Source organism: Pseudoliparis swirei, chromosome 5, assembly GCF_029220125.1.
Source record: "Pseudoliparis swirei isolate HS2019 ecotype Mariana Trench chromosome 5, NWPU_hadal_v1, whole genome shotgun sequence".
NCBI classification, from domain to species: Eukaryota; Metazoa; Chordata; class Actinopteri; order Perciformes; family Liparidae; genus Pseudoliparis; species Pseudoliparis swirei.
This window is the reverse complement of record NC_079392.1, coordinates 9,965,895-9,980,170: the sequence shown is the minus strand read 5'-3', so window position 1 is coordinate 9,980,170 and position 14,276 is coordinate 9,965,895. Positions and strand designations below refer to the sequence as shown.

Genomic DNA, 14,276 nt, shown 5'->3' with positions numbered 1-14,276 from the left:
TGTTTTTTTATTGCTGAGGGAAGTGGAAGTGCAGAGACAAATCAGAAGGCAAATGTGTGTGTTCTGTTATCTTCTGCAGAATAAATAAGTGCTGGGAAAATCCACCATCTGCGCCGACTTCTTCCATGCCCGTTCCACATCAGTTACATCTGCTCTGAACCTCTTTCATGTGAGGGTGAAACTCTTTTATTTTGCAAACCTCTGAAACCCAACCCAATGTTCCTTAAAGCTGCTCTGAACCTCTCATGCCCAAAGTTACAGTGTGTTGATAGTTGTTGTTGGACAGTGTTGAGCACGCTGTGTTCTTGAAATAAAGCTGTGTTTTACAATATTCTACTCAAAACCTCTCTTCTCATTGTTGAGTGATATTTAAACCACTGCGCCCCCCCCCCAAAAAAATGTCACCAGCCGCCACTGCCTGGGATCAGCATAGAGTGAGCTGGGATGTTTTTGTTTTGTTGATAGCCCATGAGATATCTATCTATCTATCTATCCATCTATCTATCTATCTATCGACACTACCCAGACTACCTCATATATATATATGTGTGTGTGTATATATAATGTACATGCACTACCCAGACTGCCCCATCCTATAATATGTGTGTGCGTATATGTATGTATATATATATATATAAACGGTATGAATCTGAAGCATAGATAAGAGTGCAGGGTTCACACAGACCACTCATGATCGTGCCTTTGGTACTGGTAAAAGGAAAGGGAAATGTTTTATTGTCCAATAATGTTTTCTTCCTCTCTTATTGCAATCGAGTTGTTTCAAAGACCTGGTTTTACTTCAAGGAAGTTGTAAAGTTAAACATTAGCACCACTGATGTTTATGAGGAAGAATGCAAGTTTGAGGATGTGGTAGATGGGCAGAACTGGCTTTACTGGTATTTTTGTATGATTTCAGATTAGTGGTTAAATGTCACCACTAGACTGTAGGGCAGGGCTATTCAACTTCAGTAGCAAGTGGGCCGAATAAGAAAATCACGGGGGGTGTGAGGGCCGCACAGAAAAATGAAAAACAGTAATGTATATTTCCACAGGTAAACAGTCACACACGAAAATGCGTTGGTATTGTGTTGCGAACAAGCATCACTATAAACATGTTTCAAAGTGTAAATATCCGCTCAAGGTAACCAGTTGTTTCAGATCCCTTCAACCAAACTGTTCCCATGAAAACATAAGAAATGTGACTTAATGGATCAATATATAAATTACTTGGGATGAAACTAATATCTGGTGGCGCAGCGCACAGACTGCATGTCTTTGAGTGCATACTCCTTTTGCATGAAAGGGATCGAAACCAGGTCGGGAGATCTTTATATTTTTATTTTTTCTAAAATGTATTTCTTCATCCGTGGCTGTGATGCACTGCTCACTTATACAATCGTAATCGCCGAAATGGATATGAACGGTGGCTTGAAGATCTCCAGCAATATGTTTGTGAATGTGTGACGAATCTGGTGCGCGAGACAGAGCCCCGCTGCAGATGTTAAGAGAACACAACGCACGCGTAGGGAAACCAGTAGGTCTGGAAACCAGGAGGGGTGTAACACCGGCAACCAACACGGTGCGTAACATAAAGATGTAACCCAGGGGTGCTCACACTTTTTCAGCATGCGAGCTACTTATTATGTGACCAAGTCAAGGCGATCGACCGACGGGACGGGGCGGGGGGCTAGTGACTTTTTCTTTGCTCCGTCCCGATGCCCGCAAACTGGTGTCGGAGCTCCACGGCGGGCAGAGGACTGTTAACGCGACACGTAGAGACAGAAATGAAATGCTGCTGCTGTAATGTGGCGCTATAGAGAAAGTGACAGGGGGGCGGGCCAATTTTTTTTAATGTCATGCGATCTACCATACTGCGCCGCGATCGAATGGCAGGTCGCCGCGATCGACGTATTGAGCACCCCTGATGGTTTGGTTGAGGCAACAGTGAAACTCGATGGCTCTGGGTTAGATGTCTCAATGTATAAAAGAGGCGTGTCCGTCAGTTTTATTTTTTCTTACCAAGCTATAGTGATTTGCAGGCAGTCTTGCGGGCCAGAGTTAAACTCAAACGGGCCGTATCCGGCCCGCGGGCCGCTAGTTGAATAGGCCTGCTCTAGGGCTTAGATTTAATTCCGATTCAGAGGCCTACGATGTGATTTATGAAATAAATATTATCATCAACATTTTTTATGCAATTTGTTTTCAAACACTACACATTTGTAATTCAATTCAGATTATAATTATCTCTTTTTCTTTTTCTTTTCTTTCACGTTTGTCTTAGTTACGGTCGGACACTGGACCATAACTACTTTTTTCGATTATTCTACTGTGGCTTTTGTTCACTTTGTCGTGAGTATCGGTGAGCCACAGCAAAACAATGACGGGGACCGTCGTCTACTCGCGTGCTCAGCTGATCGCGCTGTGCAGGCCGAAGCTTCTGCCTGGAGAAAGACCTGTGATCCCGCTGGAGCTACGGAGAAGGGCTCGCGGTTGCAGATCGGGTGTCAAGCGGAGGCTAAAACGAGGAGATACAAACCCTCGGTACCGTCGATCATAACGGGAACGTGAGGTCTTTGGCGAATAAGACGGATGAGCTCGGCGCGCTGGTAATGTCTGAGAGGATCTTCCGTGAGAGCAGTCTCTTGTGCTTCACTGAGACGTGGCTACACGCGGACTATCCGGATCACAGCGTGTCTGTTCGGGCTGACAGAGACGCTACACAGAGCGGTAAGAAGAGGGGGCGGATCGCTGTTTATGTGAATGAACGGTGGTGCCACCCGGACCATGTGTGCGTGAAGGAGCGCTTCTGTAGCCCGAACATTGAACTGTTGGCCGTGGGGATGCGCCCGTACTATTTGCCGAGAGAGTTCACGTCCGCCATTGTGGTTGTCGTGTGCGTGCCGCCATCAGCTGACGCTGAGGAAGCTGTGGACACCATCCACTCCACTGTGTCTGCTCTGCTGAATCATCAGCCTGGAGCATTCATGGCCATCACTGGTGACTTTAACCACACCACATTGGATAAAGCTCTGCCAACCTTCCATCAATACATAGACTGCCCAACAAGGAACAATAAAACTCTGGACTTGCTGTATGCTAATACTAAGGACGCATACAGCGCCACTGCCCTTCCCCTCGGCAGGTCTGATCATGACCTGGTCCGCTGACACCCAGGTATGTTCCTCTGGTGAAGAGGCTGCGGTGACCACCAGGACTGTGAGGAGGTGGTCTCTGGAGGCTAACGACGCTCTACAGGACTGCTTGAGTCAACGGACTGGGATGTGTTGTGTGGACCGCACGGAGGACATCAACAGTATGACCGACTGCATCACGGAATACATCAAGTTCTGTGAACACACCACCATCCCATCACGGACTGTGCGCTGCTTCCCAACAACAAGCCCTGGATCACCAGGGACCTGAAGGCGCTTCTTAACATGAAGAAAGCTGCTTTCAGGTCTGGAGACAGGATGAGCTGAGAAAGCCCAGCGCAACCTAAAGGTGAAGCTCAGGGAGGGCAAGGACTCCTACAGGAGGAAGCTGGAGGCCAAACTCCAGCTGAACAACACAAGGGAGGTGTGGTCTGGCATGAAGCAGATAACTGGCTTCAAGGTGGGAGGGAGACAGCCAGGGGCTCCTGGAGAGGCCAACGAGCTGAAATGTTTTTTCAATAGGTTCAGTTCACAGCCCTCTCCTGTCTCCTCCACACATCACACCTCCCCCTCTGTCCCCCCTGCTGAGCTGCACATCCACCGAGCCCTCAATAACAATGGGCTCCTCCACCCTCCCCCTCTCTCTGTGACGACTGACCAGGTGAGAAGACAGCTGGAGAAACTACACCAGCGCAGAGCTGAAGGTCCTGATGGCATCAGCCCCAGGGTCCTAAAGACCTGCGCCACCCAGCTGTCTGGTGTCCTGCAGCGCCTCTTCAACCTCAGCCTGAGGCTGGGGAAGTCCAGTGCTGTGGAAGACGCGTGCCTGGTCCCTGTCCCAAAGAAGTCAACACCATCTGGCCTCAACGACTGACCGGTCGCCCTCACCTCCCATGTGATGAAGGTGCTGGAGAGGCTGGTCTTGGCCCACCTCCGGCCGCAGGTGAAATCGTCGCTGGACCCTCTGCAATTTGCTTACCAGCCTCATGTGGGAGTGGACGACGCCATCATCTACCTGCTGCAACGAGCTCAGTCGCACCTGGATGGAACCGGTGTCTCTGTGAGAGTCACTTTCTTTGACTTCTCCAGTGCATTTAACACCATCCAGCCACTGCTGCTGAGTGAGAAGCTGCGGTGGCCGGTGTGGACGCGTCCACCATCTCCTGGATCACTGACTACCTCACAGGCAGACCACAGTTTGTCAGAATGGGCGTGTGCTGTCTGGAACGGTGGTCAGTGATGTTGAGCCCACAGGAACTGTTCTGTCTCCTTCCTCTTCACCCTGTACACCAGTGACTTCCAGTACAACACGGAGTCATGCCATCTGCAGAAGTACTCTGATGATTCTGCAGTGGTCGGGTGTATTAGGGATGGACGGGAGGAGGAGTACAGGGCAGTGGTGAGTGACTTTGTAAAGTGGGCGATGAGAACCACCTGCGGCTGAACGTGGCCAAGACCAGAGAGATGGTGGTGGACTTCAGGAGGAAGGCGACAGCTGCCACACCTCTGAGTGTCCTGGGAGTGGACGTGGACATGGTGGAGGAGTACAAGTACCTGGGCGTCTCCATCGACAGCCGACTGAACTGGAAGGCCAACATCAACGCTGTGTACAAGAAGGGGATGAGTCGACTCTTTTTCCTGAGAAAGCTTGGATCCTTCAACGTGTGCAGCAAGATGCTGGAGTTATTCTACCAGTCGGTTGTGGCCAGTGTGCTGCACTTTGCCATTGTCTGCTGGGGAGCAGCATCGGAGCCGGTGACACCAGCCGTCTCAACAAACTGGTTAGGAAGGCTGGCTCCATCATCGGCTGCCAGCTGGAGCACCTGGTACAGGTGGTGGAGAGGAGAGCGTTGAAGAAACTGGTGTCCATATTGGACAACCCGGACCACCCTCTCCACCACCTCCTACAGGGACAGAGGAGTACTTTCTCCAAACGTCTCCTCACGCTCCGCTGCCACAAGGACAGATACAGGAGAACATTCCTGCCGACGGCTATGAGGCTCTACAACAGTTCACCTCTTGCCAGATCACCCTAACCCTTCTTATATTTGTGTTTTTTATTTTTATTTTTATTCTTGTGTGTTGCTGCTACTGGCTCGACAAATTTCCCCTTGGGGATTAATAAAGTATATATCTATCTATCTATCTATCTTATTTGATGTAGTCCAAAATCAAAAATGACAAATGTACACCCTTCTTGCAGTGCATGCATTTTAAATTTGAAGAAGATGTCGTGAATAATGTCATTTTAATGCACTTAACAACACCATTTGCCAGCAGATCTAATTGTTTATTTCTGAGAAAGAACCACAATTTGGAAACTTGCATAATAAAATGAATAATGTTGGTTTTTGGCTGCGTTTGTTCCACAGCAGCCATACTGAGAACGTTACTGCAGATGTCTGACTTTTAGTATTTTTTATGAGCACAGACGTTTTAAGAATGGCTCTCATCGAGCCAATTAATCGACTGACTGAGTAATTGGTCTATTCGTAATCCATTGCAAGAAATGTGTATCTTGATAGGTTGGATATTTGTCAGACAGTTCAAATTTACTTTTTACCTATAAAACAATTGAATTTTCATGTCTTATATACCAATGAATTTAGTAATGATCACACATGATTATATATATATGTGTGTGTATATGTATATATGTATGTATGTATATATATATGTACATATATATATATTTATGTATATACAGGACTGTCTCAGAAAATTAGAATATTGTGATGAAGTTCTTTATTTTCTGTAATGCAATTAAAAAAACAAAAATGTCATGCATTCTGGATTCATTACAAATCAACTGAAATATTGCAAGCCTTTTATTCTGATTTATTGCTGATTATGGCTTACAGCTTAAGAAAACTCAAATATCCTATCTCTAAATATTAGAATATCATGAAAAAGTATACTAGTAGGGTATTAAACAAATCACTTGAATTGTCTAATTAACTCAAACACCTGCAAGGGTTTCCTGAGCCTTGACAAACACTCAGCTGTTATAAATCTTTTTTTTACTTGGTCTGAGGAAATATTAAAATTTTATGAGATAGGATTTTAGAGTTTTCTTAAGCTGTAAGCCATAATCAGCAATATTAAAAGAATAAAAGGCTTGCAATATTTCAGTTGATTTGTAATGAATCCAGAATGCATGACATTTTTGTTTTTTTAATTGCATTACAGAAAATAAAGAACTTTATCACAATATTCTAATTTTCTGAGACAGTCCTGTATATATATATATGCATATATATATGTATGTATATATGTATGTGTCATACATATATATATACATACATAATGTATATATATATATATGTATATATATACATATGTATGTATCTATGTATATATATATTAGGGCTGTCAGCATTAACGCGTTAATCTATGCGATTAATTTGGCCGCGTTAACGCACTAACATATTTTAACGCAATTAACGCAACTTTGTTTACTTCCGGTGTTCGTTGAAGTTTTTTCACTCCCCTGAATCTCAAACCGCGGCAGTACGGTTTGACACTGTTTCCGTTTTTAAAACAATTATTTCTCCGCGAAAATAAGGAGCAGAAATCAGTTTAAACTCGTGGATTAATCAGTCAGGTTTCCTCCTCCGCTCCTTCCTCCCGTCTCCCCCTCTGATCCACAGAGACACAGAGGGGCGACGTGTCGGGGGACGCGGCGCGGAAAGAACTCGTCACACGAAACCTTCACTGTGATTTGTCAATCCGTTTGTCTGTCAACATTTTGCGAAAAAAACAACCAATGATCACTCAGTAAATCACAAGGACCTCCCCACCACACAGGTAGGCTCATTGGCAACCTGTCAGTCAGAAGCCAGAGAACACGGCACCAGGACAACTGAGCCTCATTGTATAGAGATGAGATTGTTCTGGAATGTTTAATGTATAACACGTGGGTATGTGTCACATGCAAACGCCTTTAAAAGGTGAATTTAAATTTTTTTGTAAAATGGAGGAAATGCCCCAGCCTCCAGAGGGTTAACGTGACATATTTGAATGTCAGTCAGTTACCAAGGCCACTGGTTCTGCTGTTCAATGTTAAAGATGACAGGACCAATGGGGTCTCAATATACTTTTTTTTTTTTACTAATCTGGATGTTTCACTGAAGAAACAATTTATCATCCACAATATTAAATACCTCACTGGCACTTTATATGTAGGAGCCTCTTTGAAAACACAGCTCTGTTTGAAGTTTTGTCTTTAAAAAGAAGAAAAAAAAACTTTTAATCGCGATTAATGAATTTCAAAATGTGCGATTAATTAGTTAATTTTTTTAAAGCGATTGACAGCCCAAATATATATATATACATATGTATATATATATATATATATACATGCATAGGTATATCTATATGTATGTGTATATATATATATATATATGTGTGTATATATATATGTATGTATATACATATAAGAATATACACTTTTATTAATCCCCAAGGGGAAATTAGTTCTCTGCATTTAACCCATTTCCCAGTTATTATGCAGTGGGCTGCCGAAGCGCCTGGAAGCAATCAGGGGGTTCCTGCCTGCCTTAGGAAAGACACTTGCACTAATGGGGAGGGGAGGCGAGTCCCAACCCACAACCCTGCGGTTGCAGGACGGCCCTCTTACCCCACTGAGCTAAAGCCGCCCCATATATATATGTGTATGTATATATATATATATATATATATAAGGAATAAAAGTAGGAATACAGTTGAAAAGTCCTGATGGAAAGAAGTTCAACTCTTCCATTTGGCCACTTCTACAGTGAAGAATGCTCTTCTGAAAAACCATTAGTCAAAAAAGTGGTAGCATATATTTGTCAGACATTTGCATTTGCAGTTGTGAGTGTGTGAGACGAAGTGAGTGTGTGTGTGTGTGTGAGAACATGTATGCTTTGTACCAGTATGCACAAAGGAGAGCGTTATCATATTCTTGGAGTTCATTTCCAAGTCAAATGGGCACACAAGCACCTGAGCAGAGACTCAGGTAATGTTTCACGGTTTGAGGAAAGTTGTCCGTTGAACCGGAACGCAACCCCGTCCTCCAAACCATCCCTGGGTTCCTGGGTTATTGTCAATCTTTTGCTAAGTTGCACTTTCCACAGCTCCCTCCGTCAACCTCTTTAGCAGAACACAAAAAATAACAGTGTTCATTTTTTATTTATTTTTACCGGTCATGCCGTTATTGTCGAATAGCAGTGCCCATCTGGATAGACCATCTCAGAATTCACTGGCCGGGGGGTGTCAGGGTCACAGTGATGCCATAAATCGGCTGGCTAACTCCTGTTCATAAATTTCAGGGCAGCATGCTGCTCAGTCTGAATATTCTTGACTGCCGTCTCGGCGTGAGAGGGTGTGAGTTATGGGAGACCACCTGAGCGCCAAGGCATTCGGCTGTGGAGCGACGCAGGGGCTCTGGCTGATAGAGCTGTTTTACGATCCGGGGTTATGAAAGGGACAGGTCCAGCCTCTCCGTTCGACAGTAAACAACTTATTTTGGCTCTGAGGTTCACACGTCCTTCTGCAGCTCGTCCGGTTGGGAAAACAACGAGGCGCTGCACTACGATCCCTCGAGCTCTTTGAAGCTCATCCTCCGAGCCTACGAGCCTCCGTGCTTCATCCTCTCGTTGCCGTTTGGCACCCGTCTCTCATTCTCCTCCCTCGCCTCCTTTAACGGACTCCTTTGTTAGCAGCATGGGATGGAATCTGAGCGAGTGCCAGCAATAACAATCATAAAGCTAAGACTGCGTGCACGCATCTCCTCCGCCGCTCATAATGGATACTGATGGCTCCTTCGAGGCTGATTCCTCATCTGAATGGAGTCTGGCAACTTGTGGCTGGACAGGAAGAGAGCTGAAGTGAACACAAATATATATATATACACTACCGTTCAAAAGTTTGGGATCACCCAGACAATTTCGTGTCTTCCATGAAAAATCACACTTTTATTTATCAAATGAATATAAAATATAGTCAAGACATTGACAAGGTTAGAAATAATGATTAATATTTGAAGTATTCATTTTGTTCTTCAAACTTCAAGCTCAAAGGAAGGCCAGTTGTATAGCTTATATCACCAGCATAACTGTTTTCAGCTGTGCTAACATAATTGCACAAGGGTTTTCTAATCAGACATTAGTCTTCTAAGGCGATTAGCAAACACAATGTACCATTAGAACACTGGAGTGATAGTTGATGGAAATGGGCCTCTATACACCTCTGGAGATATTTCATTAGAAACCAGACGTTTCCACCTAGAATAGTCATTTACCACATTAACAATGTAGAGAGTGTATTTCTGATTAATTTAATGTTATCTTTATTGAAAACACAGTGCTTTTCTTTGAAAAATAAAGTCATTTCTAAGTGATCCCAAACTTTTGAACGGTAGTGTATATATATATAGATATGGATTTTAAATCCAGCTTCATAATAGCATGCTGTACAATTAAGTAGTAGAAGTCATATTGATACCACGGGACATTCTTTATTTATTTCAGCGCCAGGCTCGAGTCCCCAAGGCAGCGTAACCATAATTAGGTGTTAAATTTCACATAGCAGTCAGCTCCAGAAATACTTTTGGTACTGGCCCCAATGATTCACTGTTTAACCAGCAGGGGGTGCTAAACTCACAGTGCTAGGGTTTGTGCAAAGCCACCACCTGCTCCCTTCTTCTCTTCTCTGTGGCGGAAAAGAGGATAGTGGATGCGGTGATGTTCATAGTGAAGCGTATTGCCGTTTACTACATTGTTATTGTACATACAGGTCAGGTTGTACAATTATCTTAAAATGGCAACATTTCTCAGCTTGCTTTTCTAATGTGAAAATGATCAATAATCTTTCTCTCCAATGGTAAACTAAATGCGAAAGGTTTTGGACCGTTGGTCGGGCCAAACAAGCTATTTGAAGGAATAAACTTCATCAGGAGATCGGTGGTTCCATTCATTAGACGTGGTCCAGTCTTACACCCCAGCCCGGCATTCACTTTGCATCTGCCAATCGGCTTGTAGCTCCGTCACTGTGAGCTAAACACTGAAGAAAATCACGGCTGTTTGCTCCTAAATGGTGGAATGAGCTCCCCAAGGACCTCAGGAGAGCAGGAAGGCTCTACATCTTACGCCGCAAACTAGAAGCCCATCTCTTCCGACTATACCTTGAATTAATATTATATTTTAATGTTTATATCTTTTCTTCTGGACTTGTCATGTGAACCAAAATGTGTTTGCTGCTTGTGATGTTGACAAACCTTATCAGATCAGCTTATTTTTTCTTCTTCTTCTTGATAGGTTAGGTTAGTTCCTGATGTAAATTATGCATTTTGCAAATGTTTCTATTTTATGTGCTCGTTTGTAAAAAAAAAAGACATGAAAACACACACACACACACACACACAAACACCCTCATTGGTTCCATTTCTGATATCAATGCGTCCTCTCGGTAAAACCACATAACGATGATGTGATAATGATGATAATGTGAATGTTGATTGGAGCTAATGAGTGCACTTGGAGGGGAAGGCGGTTCTAATGAGCCAACATTGTTAACAATTTTTTAGACACATGGACCGATTCATCAACATGAGCTTTACGCTTGTTCCATTTTGTCCTTTTACCCTTTCCTGCTGCTTTTCACTGTTTACCTTCTTGCCCTTTTTATTTTTTCACATTTTATGGAATGTTGTTCAAAGACATCTGTTAAATAATGAGATTTTACATTTCTCATGTTTTTAAAAGAAAATCTTAAAAGGAGGACAGAAAAAGACAATGAATATGAAAACAAATAGTATTTAGAATATATTGAAACACACACAAAGCTATGCATCCAAAGAGCTGGACACGTTTCAGTCCTTGAAGTATCTTTTTAAAATCATTTACCGTGACTGGTGTCATAATTATCCATTTACATTTATATAAAACATTTTGAAGCCTTAAAACAAAGTCTGTTTCGCGAATTGTAAATGAATGATATATAAAGAATTCACCAAGTCCTTTAACACTCTTGCACCCCCTCCAGGCAATCGGTGCTACTGCGGACAACCCTCAACATTCAGAGGAGGGCATCTGTAACACCAGTATTAAAATATGAAACGATCATCTTTTAGTTTAACCGTCCTGTTGCTAAATCAGTCGTTTGCCTAACTTCAGTGTAGTGGAGAAAATCGTATTGTGTCAAAGGCCCAAATCCGTCTTTGAGGTGTTTGTGGTATGACATTGAACTGGCAGGTGAGCACACAGTTGTGTGTTTGTGTGGGTGTCCAGTCCCCTCCCTCCCCGCGCTCCCACCACGCACACAGCTCCCCATAACAGGAAACAGCGAGGTGAGGCCAGGGTTTGTGGGCTAAAGCGGCCTCAAAGGAGCCTCTTGTTTTGAAACAGAGCTGCAGCTCTTCAGGCTTGCTTTCCATATTGGTCTGGCACCAACCGCTTTGACCCTGGCACAGGGGCAGGAAAACATGACAGCGGCCGGAGCTTTGAACGCCGTGGGGATGGGCGATGGTCTGCCAGTGCCCGTGCAGCCCCCCCCCCCAGAACTGGCCAGAAACAGGTTGAGAATTAGTGCCAGTGACCGCACAACCTGGGAGCTCAACCTGCAGAACTTATGTTTAAAATGTTTTTTTTAAAAACAACAAAAAACAGTTGAACTAAGGCATAAATTAACATTCATAAACCAAACAAAAAAACATTTGCATTTAGGGAGTCTTTTACTGGGGTGAGAAGTGTGTGAATCTAAATTAAAATTGTGTTGCCTTCCACCTTCAAGGTGATCAAGCAGCAGCCACGAGGTCCGAGTCAAGAGGAACGTATGCAATACCCGATTTGAACGGTTTTAATCTTGTCATCGCAATATGATTTGCGATAAATAAACAGATATATAAGCATAGTCGGTTCGGCCAGAAAGGAGTGAGAACCATTTACAAAACAGGCTTCATAATGCTTTGAATTTGAAGGGGTGGTAGGCAGAGTGAAGGCCCCGACAACCTGAAAGTCCCCCTCCCCCTCGGGGTCAGGTTCCAGTCGAATTTTCACTTTTGAGGAAGCCAGCAAGTCCTCAACCTCATGATACTCTGATTTCAGTTCCGTGGCGTCTTCCTTTTAAGCACGCTTCAAATTTCTCTGAGCATCTAAATGAAATATAATGTTCCGATTCGTCATCATAATCCAGCTGCAGGGAAAGGCAGCTTTCAGCAAGCAGGCTCTGATAAACCTGCTGTACACTACTAGCTGTGTGTGTGTGTGTGTGTGTGTGTGTTCTGCCCCCTAGTGGCCACACGTTAGCTAATTTAACCTGATAGTTGAAGTACTACTGGGTTTTTCCAGCATCTAGTTGTCTGTTTGAGGGAACAAGGCTTCCACGGGCTAATTGCTCCATGCCAGACGTTGCCCACCTGTACAGCTCTCTTCAGGGCCGGCCATGTTCCTGCCCGATGCCGAGCACAGGCTCTTGGGTGTCCTCCAACCTCTGGCCCCTCTAAACCTTTTCCTCCTCTGCTCCCTGCCCTCTACTTCGAAGGTCACCCCCAGACCTGGAAAGGGGACCCACGGGGCTGGCAGTGTGAGAGTACGTGTGTGTGTGTGTGTGTGTGTGTGTGTGCGCACACATATGTGAGGGGAATTGACTAGTTTGGAATGTTCCACAGTGTTCCAGAATGTGCGGTCGGAAAGTCTGAGCAGGGCAAAAAGACGAGGAGTAACATGGGTGAGGGGAACAAGACCTTATTGACAGGGCTTGCTCTCTCTCTCTCTTTCTCTCTCTGTCTCTCTCTCTCTCTCACACACATACACTGGCTCAACGTCTGCCCAGAGCTCCAGGTTCATGTGGATGTTTCAGGAGGGTTGTGGTCCAACACCGTAAAACATTACCACAAAGTGAACGATACATAGATTTACTTTCCAACAAATCACTGCAACAGCCAATGCAATAATAATTGTATTTATTGACCATTTAGAGGGTTCCCTCTGAAAGGTTCTATATGAAGCGTCCGTTTGGTCATCGGGTTGTTATTCCATAAATATTTTTTTAACAAATCAAATAATATAAAGAAGCATTTCATTATTCCCGAGAAAACTTCCCTTTCACTCAACACTCCGACCCACACTGATGTTCACCCTCATGTTCAGTTGACACTCGTCTCTTGTAAGATATACTAATGGTGTCACAGTTTAGCTTCACACCTTCCTTTTTGTATTGGTTGTTTTCATCCAGTCACTAACTATCATGTCATTCCAGATCCTGCTTCCCATCTCGTCAATCCAACTCCCCTCACCTGCCTCTGATCACTCCCTCGTTAGTCCCTCATTACCTTCACCTGGTCCTCACGCCCTTCTCACCTGCAGCCCATCCCCTCATTAGTCCCTCACTATTTAGCTCCCTCACTTCCACTTGTCCTCTGCCAGATTGTCTTGTGTTTTTCCAACCAAGCCCTCGAGCGTTCCACAGTTTGATTATTCTGTCTGTTCCGATCTTGCTGACGCTTGCAGTAAAGAATCTTTATTTGAATTATATGTCTCCTGAGTCGTGCATTTGGGTCCACCCTAATCCCGTCGTGACAAATGGATGCCCATACCTGAGATGTTCAACGCTTCAAGATTCAAGATGTTTTATTTGTCACATACACACACAGGGTGTGCAGTGAAATGAAAGTGGCAATGCTCAGCAGGAATGTGCAAGGGCAACAAGTACACACTATTTACAATAAAAAACAACACAATATTTACAGTAAGTGTGTGTGTGTGTGTGTGTGTGGGTCTATGTGGGGGTCCTGGTGAGGTCGGAGTTCACAGTCCTGATGGCCTGAGGAAAGAAACTCCGTCTCAGTCTCTCTGTTCTTGCAGCGTGACTACGGAGGCGCCTGCCTGACCGCAGCAGCTGAAACAGTCTGTTGTTGGGGTGGTGAGGATCCTTCATGATCCTGCCGGCTCTGGTTCTGCACCTCCTGGTGTACAAGTCCTGCAGGGTGGGGAGTGTAGTTCCAATAGTGCGTTCAGCCGAACGCACTACTCTCTGCAGAGCCTTCCTGTCCTGAGCGGAGCAGTTGCCAAACCAGGCTGTGATGCTTCCTGTCAGGACGCTCTCTACAGCTCCAGAGTAGAAGGACTGAAGGATCCTCTGGGA

General features: G+C 44.4%; 1 protein-coding gene across 1 annotated transcript in view; it reads left to right on the top strand.

Annotated features, from left to right (window-relative positions):
• The window catches only part of gmds (GDP-mannose 4,6-dehydratase), a 159,294-nt gene that overhangs the window by 2,824 nt on the left and 142,194 nt on the right, over window positions 1-14,276 (top strand). The window lies entirely within an intron of this gene.